General features: G+C 37.8%; 1 long non-coding RNA gene across 1 annotated transcript in view; it reads right to left on the reverse strand.

Annotated features, from left to right (window-relative positions):
- Positions 1-18,953, reverse strand: part of LOC309631999 — a 51,239-nt gene extending 32,286 nt beyond the window's left edge. Inside the window, exon 1 of the long non-coding RNA XR_014246689.1 lies at positions 18,833-18,953. This is a non-coding gene — a long non-coding RNA (uncharacterized lncRNA). The remainder of the gene's footprint in view (positions 1-18,832) is intronic.
- Positions 18,954-19,125: the final 172 nt, after the last annotated feature.

Raw genomic sequence — 19,125 nt, forward strand, 5'->3', positions numbered from 1 at the left:
ATCGAAGTTGAATAAAATGATAGAATTGATATTTGTCTGGAGTAAAACATTCTCCGTCAGCCATAGTTCTCACGGTGCCTTTCCTAAAAGAAACATTTTCTTGCAACTCCCTCATATCAGAGGTCTGAGTCTAAGGTCCAAATGTGTTAGTCCTACTATGTTATTATCCATTCAGTTAAAAAAACCCAACAACAAAATGATCATTTTTGAATGATAACTTAGCTAATGCTACATGGAACTTTGTTTATCTGGCAAAATGTTAATGTATTAGCTTCATTTCACCATCCTCGTGGATTTTTTTCCCTCATGCTTTGGCTGAGCAGGATTCTAGTTGAAAACAGTACCATGAAACTATGCAGCAACATCCCCCCTTTGACTGCACGTTCACTGTGTCCTCCAGGGCCATGCTCTTCACACACGGGGCTTCATGAATGTTGTTGGCAGATGGATTAACAAAAAGAATGATACTGGTGCAGCTCTCTAGTCCATCTTGCCTAGGTTACAGCAGAAAAAGCACTCAACAGTGAAAGAAGAAGGAAAAAAAAAGGTTGGCTGGGATTGGATACCAGCTGACTGGTTTTTGTTAGTAATAGTATATTTTTTTGTTTACCAAACAACCTAAACTACTTGGAGGCTAAAGTAAAAGTGAGGGGTCCTAACATTATGCCAAAGAATAATTTTCAAAAGGCTGAAAACACGATCTCTCACATATAAAATAAACGTGTGGTGAATGATTCTATTCAACTCAATAGTTAATGAGGGAAACGGTAAAAGACTGGGCTCAAATGAGAATTGGAGCAGCTAAGTATTAATAAATTTAAAAAGGAATGTTAGGATAAGATTACTAGGTTAGATACAAAACTAGTTAATGTCCCACAGGGCCACAACCCACAACCTCTAGGATTACCTTTCCCACTGGACAGAAATTATTTGTATCTCTAACCAGACAAAAATCTACAAGTTAACCTCTGCTCCTACAGAGATGTCAAATAACCTAGTCAACGAAGGGGGCTTCCCTGGTGGCACAGTGGTTAAGAATCCGCCTGCCAATGCAGGGAACACGGGTTCGAGCCCTGGTCTGGGAAGATTCCACATGCTGCGGAGCAACTAAGCCCGTGAGCCACAGCTACTAAGCCTGTGCTCTAGAGCCCGAGAGCCACAACTACTGAAGCCTGCACGCCTAGAGCCCGTGCTCTGCAACAAAGAGAAGCCACCGCAATGAGAAGCCTGCACACCACAACGGAGAGCGGGCCCCGCTCGCCGCAACTAGAAGAAAACCCACGTGCAGCAACGAAGACCCAACGCAGCCAAAAATAAATAAAATATATAAATGAAACAGTCAAAGGTGCAAGCCCGGCAGGGCATTGGAAGAACACCCAGTAATCTCATCTCTTGTGTCTATTTCGAGTTTTGAATAATTGTTCTGACACTCAGAAGAGGCTCTCAAAAGGCAATGGCAAAGGTCCAAACATCATGCTAGAATAGTATGCAGATCTTTATAATGCATATGACATTGTACCAATTATAAAAGAACATTGTTAGGGCAGGTATCCATTCTGTACAGTTTGAGGTAACATGATTTGATTTACGTAATGACAAGACTCAGAGAAGTAGGGCACAAAAAAAGTGTTCCGGTGAATATTAATGAGCACAGAGTTCATATACATGGCAACCTCAGTGATCTGGAACCTAGTTGGGAACCAACCTAGATATAAATTTAAAGGGTATTTAAGTCCGATTTTAGATTTAATTCTAACAGTCTTGCTTGTCTGGAGAATACTGGACACAGTCATAATTCAGCAGAGAGGTGCCTTTAGAGAGGAATACATAATCCAAAAGCACCTAGGGCCACTTAGTTATAGGCTGTAGCACTATAAACCTCTGGAGGCATCAGTGTCTTACATAGTAAGTTCCTATAAATCATCTTCATATAAGGGTCAGTTATCAAAAACCCTAAATTGTTTTTTAATAAGCTCTGCTGAAGAAAATGTGCAAATATAGAATTCAAAACTACTTCTATAAAAAATGTTTTAAAATGTAAAAGGCTTGGTATTCATAGAGCTAACAAATCAATTCAACCCCCAGTATTGAATATATATCATGTGCAGGATACCTTACTGGGCCCTGAGTTGTACTAAAAGGAATAAGATATTGTTCCTGCTTTCTAAAAGCTTACAACAGCGAGATATCTTTGCAAACATATTTAATACAAGAAAGTCTGAATGAAGTGTTAGTGCACATGTCAAAACACACAGGAAAGAAAGAGTGACTCAGACCTAAATTAGAGGAAGTCATGGAAGACTTTGTGGAGAAAGGGACATTTAGGTTGGGACTTGAAAGATTTAATATTCATTTGACTGGAAAATTCTCTAAAAGGAATGACTGTGAATAAATGAAGTGTTGCTATGTTTTTTCTCAAAATGACTCCAATTATGTAGAAAAATACATGTGATACTATAAACAAAGACAAGTGACAAATTGAGATGAAAACATTACAAAAGACAGACCCGTATTGTGGACAATTCACAAAAGAAACAGTAACGGCCATGAACATCCAAAATTGTATTTGATCTTGCTAATAACCAGAGAAATGCAAAGTAAAATCAGATACACTTTTGCAGAGAGCAGCATGACAAAGATTAAAGTGAGAGATAGTACTTGTGGTTGGTAAGTGTGTAAAGAATCTAGTGTCCTCATGTACAGTTATTAAGAATTTAAACTGGTATAACCTTTCCTTTAGATAAAGGATTTATCCTATGAAAATAATTACACAGTAGTACAAAGATTATATCCATATGAATGTCACCAAAACACAGAACAATTTTTAAAAGGAAAAAGCAAAGAAAGAAATATCCAACAGTTGAGAATTGGTTAATAAATTATGGATCCATGATATATCATGTGGCATTAAAAACTGTAATCACATAAAATTTAATGATGTGAAAAAAATTACAAAATATTAAGTGAGAAAAAAAAGCATGTTATAAAAGTCTGTCAGTCAATATGGTCCCAGTTTTGATTTTTAAAACAAAGGAAAAAAAGGATCTTTGTTTTCCTGTTTGTTTCCAGATTATGCCTTTAGGTCTCATCTCCCACATTTAACAATGATCTAATTCTAAGCTGATACATTTTTTTTCCTTATAAGAAACTCTGGAATCAACTAGTGAAATAATGTTTTTTAACTATTATAATGCTTAAGAAAATCTGAGAGAGTATATACACCAATAAAGTTAATATAACTTTTAATTTTCTTATTCTGTAAAATGTCTGTGATAACATATATTACTTTAAAATCAGAATAGCAAACATACAATCATTTACAAGTTGACAAAAATGGTCTTATTTTATTTTTGGCCTGGGATCTTAGTTCCCCGACCAGGGATCAAACCCGCGCCCTCAACAGTGAAAGCGCTGAGTCCTTACCACTGGACCTCCAGGGAATTCCCATGGCCTTATTTTAAATAGCGTTAACATTTCCACGGATTTAGTGTAAAGAGTTAATCATAGGGCTTCCCTGGTGGCGCAGTGGTTGAGAATCCTCCTGCCAACGCAGGGCACACGGGTTCGAGCCCTGGTCTGGGAAGATCCCACATGCCGCGGAGCAACTAGGCCCGTGAGCCACAACTGCTGAGCCTGCGCGTCTGGAGCCTGTGCCCCGCAACGGGAGGGGCCGCGATAGTGAAATGCCCGCGCACCGCGATGAAGAGCGGTCCCCACACCGCGATGAAGAGCGGTCCCCACACCGCGATGAAGAGTGGCCCCCACTTGCCGCAACTAGAGAAAGCCCTCGCACGAACCGAAGACCCAACACAGTCAAAAAAATAAAATAATAAATAAATAAAGTAGCTATAAAAAAAAAAAAAGAGTTAATCATAGATACACAGAAAAATGTTTGTACAGCACTGTCTTAGCCCGTGTTCCCCAGGAAAAGAACATGAGGCAAAGCATACATACTAATAATTTATTAGTGAGGGGAAAGGGGAGTCAGAAGAGCATATACAGGGGCACACGGCAGGCTTGCCACGGCCTCCTAACAGAGTCAGCTTGGTCTCACAGGGTGTCTTCAGTGTGCTGATATAAAGTACTGTGTCTAGGAGCAGTCCATTCGGGGGGAGGAAGGGAAAATAACTTATATAACAGTTCCCTTCCTTTCCTGAACTCTCATTTGTCAGTCAGCCTCAGAGGACATTAAGGCCCCTAAATTTCCAGGTTGTGCTACCTGGCCTCTCCAGGCAGTTACTGGGAAGGCCAGTGGGCAGGCACAGCAGATGGTCTTCATTGTCAAGTTGGTGGATGGGGCTCCTTGATTTGCAGGGCTATGGTGGCAGCAGCTGTTACCGGGTCCACAACCACGGAGAACTAGGAGCCACTGCTAGTGTTGTTGTGTGTGTCTGTGTGTGTGTGTGTGTGTGTGTGTGTGTGTGTGTGTGTAAGGGGGTAGGGGGCAGTAGGGTGAAATAGGCATGGCTGTGCAGATTTTGGTTGGCACACCACAGAGCAAGATATAGTCAACCCCTTGCACCACTTGGATCTACTCATATCCTCTTACGATATCCAGATCTCATAAGAGAGCACAATGCCCTCACTTCCTCTCCAGAAGAAACGAAAGAGTCATCTTAATGGTAACAGCCACTCATCTCCTTGAAGCACACCAAGACCCACTCTCTGCTGCTGTAGCTGGCCCCAAATTTGTAACTAGTATTGGTGTCATTTCCTGCCTCCTATTCCAGATTGCCCTCCCTTTCAGCCAAGCATTTTGGCTGTTCTGAGTTGCCTGCTGGACATAGTTCGAGCCCTTCATTGTCTTGTCCTTGTTGGGTCATGGTCAGTGGCATGGAAACATCACAAGATACTCTCATTTTATAGAATAAAGTGTACCTACTCATTTTACACAAGAAAGGCATACCTATCACCCACACCAAATCTTACTACGGTACACTGCTGTTGAGGCACCTGCCCCCCAAAAAGAAGGCAAGTCAGCAGGTGGTGGTGGGCGATCAGTCTGAAATACTGGTGTCTGTGAGGATTCCTTTAATCAAAGAACCATAAACACACAGCAGGTTTTCATGCTTTCCCCTCTCTTATTCATTAATTGTGGGATAGCTTATAGAGTACGTCAGTGGAGAAAACACAATTCTTTTAATGACCTAACTAACATCTCTGATTATTTAGAAGAAGGCATCACTTCTGAAGGAGAATACCATGTGAGCAAAGAAGCATCTACACAAAATATTGAAGGCAGAGGATGCTCACTTCATCCAGGCAATAAAATGGCAAGGATTTATGTCCTCTACCTACTACCTACCTACCTGCCTACCTACCTACCTACCTATCTATCCATCCAATAATTCAAATAGTCAAGATTTATAAACATCATCTTGGGAAATCCCAATTTGTTACAAAATGCACTTTCTCTGCATTTTCTGAGTTCTTGACAAGGGGAAGGAACTTCGGCCATGTGCTTGTCTCAGCTGTCTATTTCAAAGAAGAGGGATGAATATTTCCATGTTTACTTCTGACAGATGAACTTCCAATGAAAGAAACATATATTCAAGCTAAGTTAGACTTTCATATTAATGTTCTAATTTCACTAACTTTTAGATTACTGGATTTTAAAATCCATACTTATTTTTTAAATTAGGGCAAGTCTCCTTCCTGATGCTACCCATCAACTAATTCTGTTCATTTATTCAGAACTACTATGTACTTATAATATGCAGATTCAACTTATACAGCTTATGAAGAAATACATTTCCAGCACATTTACTTTGTGTTACCCATTATTTATCAATATTTGAAATACATAGGTTGTTTCAACCAACTGTGTTCTACTAAGAGCTGTAGTAATTATTCAGTTATTTAATACTTTGAACATTAAGATCACAGGAGAAAATTGCTTCTAATTCAAATTTATATACATATTTTTGTTGCAGACACATGTGATCAGGTCAACAGTCAGTAATGGACTTTTAAATATAAAAAATATGTTAGATCAAACTTCTGTAGGGGGAAGGAATTCAGGAAACTAGTAATGATGTAAAAATTTTGACTATTAAATACAAGCTTTCCTTTTAAATCTATTTTTAATTTAAAAACCGGTGGTAGGGGGCTTCCCTGGTGGCGCAGTGGTTGAGAATCTGCCTGCCAATGCAGGGGACACGGGTTCGAGCCCTGGTCTGGGAAGATCCCACATGCCACGGAGCAACTGGGCCCGTGAGCCACAATTACTGAGCCTGCGCGTCTGGAGCCTATGCTCCGCAACAAGAGAGGCTGCGATAGTGAGAGGCCCGTGCACCGCGATGAAGAGTGGTCCCCACTTGCCGCAACTAGAGAAAGCCCTCGCACAGAAACGAAGACTCAACACAGTCATAAATGAATAAATAAATAAAAGAACGTGAATTTCTTTTAAAAAAACTGGTGGTAGGGGTTCCCTGGTGGAGCAGTGGTTGAGAATCTGCCTGCCAATACAGGGGACACAGGTTTGAGCTCTGGTCCGGTAAGATCCCACATGCCGCGGAGCAACTAAGCCCGCGCGACACAACTACTGAGCCTGCGCTCTAGAGCCTGCGAGCCACAACTACTGAGTCCACGTGCTGCAACTACTGAAGCCTGCGTGCCTAGAGCCCATGCTCCGTGACAAGAGAAGCCACCGCAATGAGAAGCCTGCGCACCGCAACGAAGAGTAGCCCCACTCACTGCAACTAGAGAAAGCCTGTGTGCAGCAACAAAGACCCTATGCAGCCAAAAATAAGATAAATAAATAAATTTATTTTTAAAAAAGGTGTTAAAATACACATAACATAAATTTACCATCTTAACTATCGTTAAGTGTACAGTGCAGTAGTGTTAAGCACATTCGCACAATCTCCAGAACTCTTCATCTTGCAAAAGTGAAACTCTATAACCATTAAACAATTCCCCATATCCCCTTCCCCCCAGCCCCTGACAACCACCCTTCTACTTTCTATGAATTTGATCACTCTACAAAACCCACATAAGTGGAATCACACAGTATTAATACAAGCTGTACTTTTGTATTTAAAAAAAGGGTGGTAGGTATAAAATTGCTATGATATGTAGATTTCATTGGATATATTTAATAAATATTTTATTTTAAAGTATTAATGTGTCAGAAATCAAACTTTTTGCCACTATCTAAACTTATGAATTAAAGTTCTGAAGGTCAATTCAAAAGGTATAAGGCAATACTTAATTTTCCAAATTTCACTTAGGGAGTATGTGAGTAGAAAAGAAGCCCAGTGATCCCAATTTACTCTCTTTGTTTGTTTGTTTGTTTGGTCACGGCCCGTGGCTTGCGGGATCTTAGTTCCCCCATCAGGGATTGAACCCGAGCCACTGCAGTGAAAGCACCAAGTCCTAACCACTAGACCGCCAGGGAATTCCCTACTCTTTTTGTTTTATACACAAGAGATTAAATGATTTGCATATAGTCAAGACCTAGTTGACTGTAGTGCATGAGAGAGAACCTAAGTAAGACTCCTGATACCTAAGAGCCCCTTCGCACCACAGATTCTGTTGTCCATACATTTTATATATTTATTTCAATTTTAACCACACTATTCACATATAATCTGTGTGAATACTTAGTATAGTCAAGAATCCTTGGTAATAAAAAAATACCTTATATCTCTAGCATAAGTTAGATTTTTATATAATAAACTTAAATAGACAAATCTGTATTTGGTAATATGGTATTCTGTTTTAAGTAAGATTAAGTGTATCAACCTATAAATGACCAGTACACTAATATGGACTTACAGAGGTAGGATAGGCCTCAGAGGTCATCTAATCTGAAAAATACAGAATAAATCAAGGCACAGTGAAGTAAATTGCCCACAAATAACCTTCAGGAAATTCTGAAACCTATTTGAAATGTTAAAGACATGAGTTATGTGACTATCCATAAATATTTCTTAATCTTTTAAAAGGGATCCTTTAAGAAATTTCAAAATAAATGAATGAAATCCAATAATTTAAAACTCAAGTGCTGTTATTTCTATGAGATCTCGGATTATATGTTCATTTGTTCATTGGAAGAAAAATCACATTTTCATTTCTTATATTTTATTTATATTAGAGAGAGCACTTCAATATTAATTCAAATATCTATCCATTAAATGCAAAAATGTTAATGCAATATTAAAAATGAAATTTAAATGAAAGCAAGGGGATATCACATTAAGGTTTCCATGGCAACTCTCACTACACTTTTCAGCTTCTGAATTGTAATATGGTCATTTATTACAGGCTCATATAAAATATAATTTTGCAAATATTTAAAGATGTATAGGTTAATTCATGTCAATTTAAGGCTTCATATGCAATGTAATATAATACATCAGACTAAGAATACTCTAAATATTAACCCATATTCTTAATTTAGACATACTATATAAAACAGATGCAAACTTCCTAAATTTTGAATAATCTGTTATTAAATAATTTGTGTTTTGAATAGCACTCACATGAATTATAGCATTTTGCAGGTCCCATGATGGTTGAAATCTGAACTTTATGTTACGTAAATACGAATATAGGCAGGGTCAAGTGCCTCTCTCTTTAGCTTAGCAAGAGTTTGAAATTACAGATTACACATTTTGCCAGAGTAGGCAAAATGTAAATTCATTAGTTCACACCAGTTGAAAGTCCAGGAACTGAATTATGTAGAAGATCAAACGATACTGTCAGAGCCCTCCTGGCTCTGCTTTTTCTACAGCCTTCAGCAGTACACAGTAACGTACTGAGAACTCAAAAAAGTAACCATCTGTTAACCAAGCAATATCTCTTTATTTATCTAAAGGAAAAAATTGGACTACTACAAAGCTATATGTATAAGGATTTAGAAAAAAATGTACACAATCTAAATATCCATCAATAGGGTGGGTTAAGCAAACTACGGTATACAGAGCTTTGACAATGATTAGATCCGTATTGATGTGGAAAGGTGTCCATAGCACACTGTCAAGTAAACAAAGTATAAAACAGCATGTACAGTAAGGAAAAAACCAGAACAAATCGAAACAAAAAGCCAAACACTATCTCACAAACAATGTGCATACATGTATAGAGAAAAGTCTAGAATGATATACTCCAAATATTAATAGTAGAGATCTCTGGGTGGTGGGATTATGACTACTCTATTTCTTGATATTATTTTTCTGAGGTTTTTCAAACGAATATAATTAGAAAATAAATATAAGGTGTAAATAAAGTAAATACTCTTTGTTATTGGTGTGAAGATACTGATATTCTTCTCCACTGAGAGCAGGAGTATCGATTGGAAAAAACCTCCTTGAGACATTTGATATCGTGAAAACGTTGCAGCAAATCTATTTCTATATTCTACTTTTTAAAATATTCAGGAAATTGGAAACCACTCACATATTCAAGAATGATTAAATAATTATATATCTGTAAGAGGGAATACTAAATATCATGTTATAGAATATTTCTATGTGAAAATACTACTGATAACATGTCAGATCAGGATGCCCTTAGGGGCAAGTAATAGAAAAAACCCTGACTCAACGTACATTATAAAATCTCTGGGTAACCACAGCAGTCGAACATACCTGTTTGCTTCTAATTCCTCCTGAAACCAAACTGCAATGACAGAAAAGGGGAAAAAGTAAAAACTCATAAAGACAAAGAGGGGGGAAGAGACAATAGTAACACAATTTCTGAAGCTAGAAAACTGGTGAATGGGGATGGGTCTGTGGACCCAGTAAAACAGATGACGTGGGCAGCTCAGCAGAGCCCAGAAGCAGGCTGATTTACCCAGCGGAACTCAAAAAATACTCAAGAAAGGAACACCTTTGGAAAGTGGGAGCGCCATGGAGGAATTTACATGAGAAATGAGAAGAACCCAGGTCTCCCCCAGAAATCAAGACCTACTGGGGGTTTTAGAGGCTAGTGCCTCCCCCACACCCAACCATTAAACTTTTACAAAATGTTGAGGCCAGACTGCCCTATTCCTATGCGTTCGCGTGTATATGTTATAATTACGGTAACCTATGATGTTATGAGACGCATTAAAAATGAACCTTAGTGAACTGATTAGAACTTCCCCAAATCTGCTGATCCCTTCTTTTTCTAACTTTAGCATACAATGTTTAGTTTCGCTTGTCTTTGAACCCTATATTTTTAAAAATACTTGGTTATTTTTTATTTTTTGGCTGTGCCCACTCAGCATGTGGGATCTTAGTTCCCCAACCAGGAATGGAACCTGCGTCCCCCCCCCAGTGGAAGCGCTGGCATCGCATTCACTGGACCGCCAGGAAATTCCCTCTTTGAACCTTATTTTTTAAAGAATCTCCACATAAAAAATGTATGAGTGTTCATGGCAGCATTATTCATAATAGCCCCAAATTGGAAGCAACCTAAATGTCTTTCAACGGATGGAATTTTTAAAAAGTGGTATACATTTCCATAATAGAATATTACATGGCAATAAAAAGGAATGAAGTACCCACACTTGCTGCAACAGGGAAGAATCTTGAAAACATTATCCTAAGTGACAGAAGCCTCACAAAAGGCCACCTATTGTGTGATTTCATTTATAGGAAATGTTCAGAATAGGCAAATCTATAGAGTCAGAAAGTAGATTAGTGGTTGCCAGGGGCTGGGGAGAATGACTGATAGTGGATATGGAGTTTCTTTTGGGGATGACGAAAATTTTCTAAAATTAAAATAGTTGTACAACTCTAAATAAACTAAAACCCACAAGGGTATACTTTAAATGGGTGAAGTTTATGGTATGTGATTTATATCTTAATAAAGCTATCAAAAAGGTATTATGCTGAAAGTATTCTTCTGCAATTTTTTGTTTTTAATTGTCCGTGCCATGTGTGGCATGTGGGATCTTAGTTCCCCAACCAGGGATGGAAACTGTGCCCCCTGCATTGGGAGCGTGGAGTCTTAACCACCGGACTGCTAGGGAAGTCCTTCTTCTGCAATCTTTTAAGAAAATTCAACATTATGTTTCTAAGATTTATCTAATGTTTATGCATCTTGCAGTAGTGCATTCATTTTTAATGCTGTTGAGGGCTTAGTAGTATGGATAAACTACCATTTGTTTATCCATTCTATGGTGAGTGGATGTTTGTTGATTCTGGCTTTTGCAGGTACAATGCTAATATATTTATACATCTCTCCTGCTGCATAGGAGCAAGAACTTCTCAAGGGTATATGCCAGACGAAAGGGATATGTGTGTTACGTGCTGTTCCACACACAGCTGGTTTGCATTCCCACCAGCACTGAACTGGGCTTCCCTTTGTTGCCTACCTTCTTCAGCACTTAGTACTGCCAGCCTTCAAGTTTCTGTCAACCAGGTGTGTATGAAATGACATCTTAAGATCTTAACCTGTATTTCCAATTACCAATGAGATTGAACCTCATTTCATGTTTCTTGACTATTCCTGTTTCTCCTTCTGTGAAATGCCTCTAAATGTTTTGCCCATTTTCCTATGCATTAATTCTTCCTTATTGATTTGTGTGTACACCACATGTATACACAATTATAATGAATTAGAGAAGCTAATGAACAGAAAAAAATTACAATGTGTATATTCATCTGTGTATATATTTAATTCGGTTTGTATATTAAACATGTTCACATGGGTTGCAAATATACTTTCAGTTTGTAGCTTTTCACTATCTTCTGATGAATAAAATTTCAAAGTTTTAATGTTGTCAAAAATTTTCTTTTCTATTATGGCTATTGATTGCTTTTTGTGTCTGTTTGAAGAAGTACTTCCCTACTCCAAGATCACAAATATATTCTCATATACAGTCTTCTGTAGTTTTTAATGTTTTGCTTTTACATTTATGTCTTTAACCATTGAAATGGATTTTTCAAATATATATATAAAGGTCCAGTTTCATTTTTTTCCACGTGTCATCCATCCTTGCTACAATGTGAACAGTCCATCCTTCCCACAGTGATTTGCTACTTCTGACATGTATTAAGCCCCATACTTGGGTGGGTTTGTTCTGCTGCTCTATGCTGTTCTATTTGCTTATCCTTGTACCAATAAGACACAATCTTAATTACTTTAGCTACATAATATCTTTCCATATAAGAGGGTAAGGCTCCCTACCTCAGTCTTCTTTCAGAACACAGAGCAGCATTAGAAGTGCACCACTCAGGGCTTCCCTGGTGGCGCAGTGGTTAAGAATCTGCCTGCCAATGCAGGGGAACACAGGTTCGAGCCCTGGTCCAGGAATATCCCACATGCCGCGGAGCAACTAAGCCCACAAGCCACAACTACTGAGCCTGCGCACCACAACTACTGAAGCCTGCACACCTAGAGCCCATGCTCCGCAAAAAGAGTAAGCCACCGCAATGAGAAGCCCACGCACCCCAACAAAGAGTAGCTCCCACTCGCCACAACTAGAGAAAGCCCATGCGCAGCAACGAAGACCTAATGCAGCCAAAAATAAATAATTAATAAAATAGATATTTAAAAAAAAAAAAAGTGCACCACTCAGATTTCCTTTGAGAGTGAATCTGCCGCAATGGGTGGGGTTAGTTAACAGCCTCCCCCTAAAGCATCTTCTGGATCTGCTGCAGCAATTGAGCTGAGGTCATGTCCTTCCCAGGCAGCTAACCAATGCCCGAGCAAGGCAGGAGTACTGAGGACTGGCCCAATGTAGGACCCTCTACAGTCTTTGCACCGGCGTTCCCTGTGGTCAGGCCAAGATTTTCTCCGAGTTGTTGTGCAGCCAGTCTGAAGCTCTTCCTGCCAGCCCTTCTCCCTTCCTTCCTCCGCCCACAGGTGTCAGACCTGCAGCACCCTCTGAAGGCTTTCCCTGCCTATTCCTGCTCCTTCTCTTTATCCTTTACATCTTATACTTCTAGCCACATTTTTGCATCTGTCTCCTAGAAGACCTGAACTGATACAAGGGTCCTGGCTGTCCTTGGTTCCTTGCTCTGCTAAATTTAAGAATCATTTAAGTTCCAAAATGAAAGAAAACAAAAATACTTTGTTAGGATTTTGACAGGAATTGCACTGGATCAATTAATCAGTTGCAGAATTGATGTCTTTATAATACTGAGTCTCTCAGTCTATGAACATGTTACCTCTCTCCATTTGTTTAGGTTTTCTTTAGTTTCTTTCAATATAGCCTTGTGATTTGCTCCAAAAGGGCCTTGCATATTTTTGTGAGATTTCTAGGTATCTTATATTTTTAGTTACGATTGAAATTGTGTACTTTTTAAGTTCCATTTTTCTAATCCTGTTGCTGGTATTTAGAAATATTTAAATGTTGATCTTTCAACTAACACATTTGCTAAACTCTTAATTCTAATATCTATTTACAGATGGCTTTTGGGTTTCCATGTACACAACCGTACAATCTTACAATAATGACGACTTTGTTTCTTCCTCACACCTTTTATTCATTTTCCTTGCCTTACTGTGCTGACCCTTTTAGTACAATGTTGAAAGTGACGGCAGACATTTTTGTCTTGTTCTTGATTTTAAAGGTAATGCTTCTACTGTTTCACTATTTAGTAATGTTTACTGTGGGGTTTTTGTAGATACCTTTTATCAGTTCAAGGAAATTCTCTTCTATTCTACAGGAAGACTTAATATTGTGAAAAGATGTTGAATTTTATTAAAGGCTTCTCTGTATCTACTGATGTACTCACATTATTTTTTACTTTAATCTCTTCATGAGAAACTTACAGTGACTTATCATGAAATAACTGAATTTTACCAAACACTTTTTCTGCATTGCTTGGTATCTTAACTTTTCCCCCTTTAATCTAGTTTATGTGGCAAACTTTACCGATTTTCAAATGCTAGGCCCACCTTATGTTCCTGGGATAAACCCAACGTGGTCATGATGCTATTTACATTTCATTGAATTGTTTGTTGATTGTCTTTAAAGTGTTCTTTATATATATATATGTCTTTTTTCTTCCAGTTTTATTGAGATATATTTGACATTCAGCACCGTGCAAGTTTAAGGTGTACAACATAATGATGTGACTTACATACACCATGAAATGATTCCCTCAGTAAGTGTAGTGAACATCCATCCTCTCATATAGATACAAAATTAAAGACACAGAAAAAATATTTTATCCTTGTGATGAGAACTCTTACCATTCACTCTCTTGACAACTTTCCTACACAACATCCAGCAGTGTTAGTTAGTCATGTTGTACATTACACCCCTGGTACTTATACCTGGAAGTTTGTACCTTTGACGGCCTTCATCCAGTTCCCCCCATGCCCACCCCCAGCCTCTAGTAACCACAAGTATGACCTCTTTTTCTATGAGTTTGTTTTTGAAGTATAATTGACCTACCACACTATGCTAGTTCCTGTTACACAACATAGTGATTTGATACTTCTATACATTTCAAAATGATCACCATGATAGGTTTAGTTACCACCCGTCACCAAAGACATTACATAATTATTGACTATATTCCCCACACTGCTCATTTCATACCTGTGACTCATTTATTTTGCAACTGGAAGTTTGTACCTCTTAATCTTCCTCACCTATCTCTCATCCCCCTAACCCTCTCCTCTCTGGTGACCACCTGTTTGTTCCCTGTATCTATGACTGTTTCTGTTTTATGTTTGTTCATTTGTTTTTTTAGATTCCAGATATGAGTGAAATGATACAGTATTTGTCTTTGTCCCACTTATTTTACTTAGCATAATAACCTCTAGGTCCATTCATGTTGTTGCAAATGGCAAGATTTCAGTTTTGTTTTTTTTTTAAATAAAGTTATTTATTTTTGGCTGCACTGGGTCTTTGTTGCTGCACGCAGGCTTTTCTCTAGTTGCAGCGAGCGGGGGCTACTCTTCGTTGCGGTGCACAGGCTTCTCACTGCGGTGGCTTCTCTTGTTGCAAAGCACGGGCTCTAGGTGCGTGGGCTTCAGTAGTTGTGGCACACGGGCTCAGTAGTTGTGGCTTGCGGGCTCTAGAGCGCAGGCTCAGTAGTTGTGGCGCATGGGCTTAGTTGCTCCGCGGCACGTGAGATCTTCCCGGACCAGGGCTCAAACCTGTGTCCCGTGCATTGGCAGGCAGATTCTTAACCACTGTGCCACCAGGGAAGTCCAAGATTTCATTTTTTTTATGAGTAATATTCCATTTCGTGTGTGTGTGTGTGTGTGTGTGTGTGTGTGTGTATACATTCCACATCTTCTTTATCCATTCATCTACTGATGGGCACTTAAGGTTGCTTCCATATCTTGGCTATTGTAAATAATGCAGCAATGAACATGGGGTGCATCTATCTTTTCTAATTAGTGTTTTCATTTTCTTCAGATAAATACTCAGGAGTGGAAATGCTGGATCATATGGTAGCTCTATTTTTAATTTTTTGAGGAATCTCCATACTGTTCTCCATAGTGGCTGCACCAATTTACATTCCCACCAGCAGTGCACTAGGGTTCCCTTTTCTCCACACCCTCACCAACATTTATTATTTGATGTCTTTTTATAACAGCCATTTTGACAGGTGTGAGGTGGCATCTCATTGTGGTTTTGATTTGGATTTCCCTGATAATTAGTGATGTTGAGCATCTTTTCCTGTTGGCCATTTGTATGTCTTCTTTGGATGAATGTCTATTTAGATCCTCTGTCCATTTTTTAATTGGGTTGGTTTTTTGATGTTGTATGAGATCTTTGTATATTTTGGATATTAACCCCTCATCATTTGCAAATATCTTCTTCCATTCAGTAGGTGGCCTGTTTTGTTGATAGTTTCCTTCACTGTGCAAAAGCTTTTTAATTTGATGTAATACCATATGTTTATTCTTGCTTTTGTTTCCCTTGCCTGAGATGATATATCCAAAAAAAATATTACTAAGACCACTGTCAAAGAGCATCCTGCCTGTTTTCTTCTAGAAGTTTTAGGAGTCTTACATTTGTCTTTAATCCATTTTGAATTTACCTTTGTGCATGGTGAGAGAAAGTAGTCCAGTTTGAATTCTTTTGCATATAGCTATCCAGTTTTCCCAATACCATTTATTGAAGAGGCTGTCTTTTCCCCATTGTATATTCTTGCCTCCTCTGTATTGGCTTTACTGATCCCTTATTACATTTTTCCCATTTTATTTATCTCTGCTTTTGTTATTACATTTCTTTTATTTGGGGAAGGGGATTTAATTTACTATTCATTTTCTTCTTTAAGGAAATGCTTATTTAGCTCCTTTTTTAGCCTTTCATCTGATCTAATAAAAGGGTTTAAGGCTATAAATTTCCCCCTCAGTATTGTTTTAACAATACTCCTCATATTTGATGTAAATTTCATTAGTGAATTAAATATTTTATATTTTCTATTGCCATATCTCCAATCTATTTTATTTTGAAGTTTATTCCTTACTCTTGAAATATACGCAGATTTTCTATTATCTTTTCATTACTGATTTCTGATGTAATTGTATTGGCACTGGAGAACTTACTCTGTGATTTCAATCCTTTGAATTTTGTTGACACAGCTTTATGGCCCAGTATATGGTCCCTAAAAAATGTTATAAGCATGCTGGAAAATAATGTATTCTGCACTTGATGAGCGGTGTGGTGTTTGTGAATCATCCTGTTCTATTTTTAGTATCCTTACTGATTTTGTTTTGTTTACTGTTTACCAATTACTTGGGTGTTAGAATCTCCAAACATAATTGTCAATGTCTCTATTCCCCTTGTATGTCTGTAAGCTTTATATTATCCTGGTGAATTGAAAGTTTTATCAACTTCACTTTTTCTTTACCTCTAGTAAAGATACCTTCTATCCTTCTTACCTTAGTGTCTTTTGTCTGATATTACTGTACATATACCAGCCTTCTCTTAGTTCGCATTTAATGGAGGATCTTTGTCCATTCCTTTAATGTGAAAAATTATAACCTTTTTTTTCTATTCTTGAGTGGTTATTCTAGAAATCATAAGATGCAATCTCTTTATCAGTGTCTAACGTTGATACCTTTCCTTCTCCCAGACAATGTAAGGACCTTAGAACACCCACTCCATTTACCTAACGTTGATACCTTTCCTTCTCCCAGACAATGTAAGGACCTTAGAACACCCACTCCATTTACCTAACGTTGATACCTTTCCTTCTCCCAGACAATGTAAGGACCTTAGAACACCCACTCCATTTACCTGGCTCCTGACTCATGGTGTTCCTCCCGTGTATTCTTAGTCTGCATGAGTTGTGGATGTATTGATATATACATTCATATCTGTGGGGGTGGGGGTGGTCATTTCTTTCTGCAGTTTCTCACCCATAGAGACTTGTATTTTTGTGTGTCATAATACCTTAGATTGTATTTTGGACATTGCATTTAAGAATTCACTTTTAAAAATAACACGAGGCCTATGAATGATATTGTCATCCTCCTCCAGAGAGGATTTGTTTTGGTCGGGACATATTCTGCTATTACTGGAAGTCCCCCTAAATGACTGTGGGGAGAGTTCAAATTACTGATTCAAGTCTTGTAATGATTACAGTATTTTTCAGGGTTTTTTTTGAGATTGTTTTGATGTGTCCGCTGTCTCAGTTTTCAGAATTACTGACACCAGTTGTTACTGATATAAAGTCTCTGCTCTATTTACAGTCATGCCTTCCTGTTCACTCTGAAAACTGTTTGAGCCCTTGCTCTTGGCAGTCATTTGACTTTGTTGCTTCTCTTGTGTTTTCTATTTCAGTAATTTCTACTCAGTTTTTCTCCTGTGTCCTTTGTGTTTATTCTTTTTCTAACAATTTGTATGTTAGTATTTTCTAATTGTGAATATGATTTCTTATGTGACCTATTGATTATTTAGAAATTTAAACTTTTTTCTAAATTTGGAAACTTTCTAGTTATCCTTTTTGCTGTCGACTTCTGACAATTGCATTATAATGAAGAAAAATAATCTCCATGATACTGACTCTCTGAAATTTGATGTCTTCTCATAGCACATGATCAGTTTTCATAAATTTTCCTTTTGTGTTCAAGATATGCATTCTCATTTTGTCTGCAGAGTTCTACATATGTTTATTAGATCAAGTTTGAGCTTGTGCTTGGATTCTCTCTCTTTAACTGATTTTTTAACTGCTTGGTCTCCCAGGTATATTAAAATGTCTACCATGATGGTGACTGTCAATTTCTCCTTGTAGTCTCTAAATTTTTGCTTTATATTTTTGAAGCTATCTTACAAAGGACATATAAACTAAATCTTCTATCATTAACCAGTTAAGACAGAAAATATTACCACAGTTAAAGTCTACTTATACAGCTCCAGGAGCTTCCTTTGATACTTTTCTGGTCTTTTTAATCTTTAGGCTCTCAACATTTCTGTATCTTTGTTTTGGATGTATTTCCTTAAAAAACATATAGCAGATTGTTAAAAATCTAGCCTAATTACCCAAGATTTTTCACAGAAGAGTTCAACACATTTGTAACTGGATTTATCTCTACCGCATTTAGTGCTCATTTGTCCTATCCACTTTTTCTCCTGTGTTTGTTCATTTTTTGTTTTTCTCTTTTCCCTTTTGCCTCAACATATACTACTGGAGCATATGTTAATTTGTTTCTTTTAGAAGCAGCTCTTCAAATTGTCAAGTTAATACTTAAGTCTAAAGTTGGTCCATATCTTACTCTCCTTCAGAATAATACAAGCTATTTAGATTGATATAATTTCAATTACCTACCTTATATGTACTAGGCTTATAGGCAATGGGATGCCTAGAATTTTTACTTTATATTGTTTCTTCCTCCCATAAATTAGATGTTGTTTTGCACTATCAATATTTCTTTAGATTTATTCAAGTGCTTACTATTTTCTCTACTCACTATTACTTCTTACATTTCAGGCTTTGGGATCATATTCTTCCTCCTTGAAGTCCATCTTTCAGAAGTTCCTTGAGTGAGGCAATTTTTGTGGTAAATTCTCAGTTTCCGTTCATCTGAAAGTGTCTGTTTCATCCTTTTTCTTAGATAATCCATACAGAACAGTAGTCTGCATCAAAGTTTTCTGGAATGATATCAATAATCCAGCATTTGAGAGCTGAAAGCTGAAAACTTTATACAATGGAAGTGATAAGGTGAGCACTACCTTGATTTTATATAGCGTTTATCAGATGAACATCTGAAATATCT

This window comes from Balaenoptera borealis (genome assembly GCF_965194805.1).
Source record: "Balaenoptera borealis genome assembly, chromosome: 7".
NCBI lineage: Eukaryota > Metazoa > Chordata > Mammalia > Artiodactyla > Balaenopteridae > Balaenoptera > Balaenoptera borealis.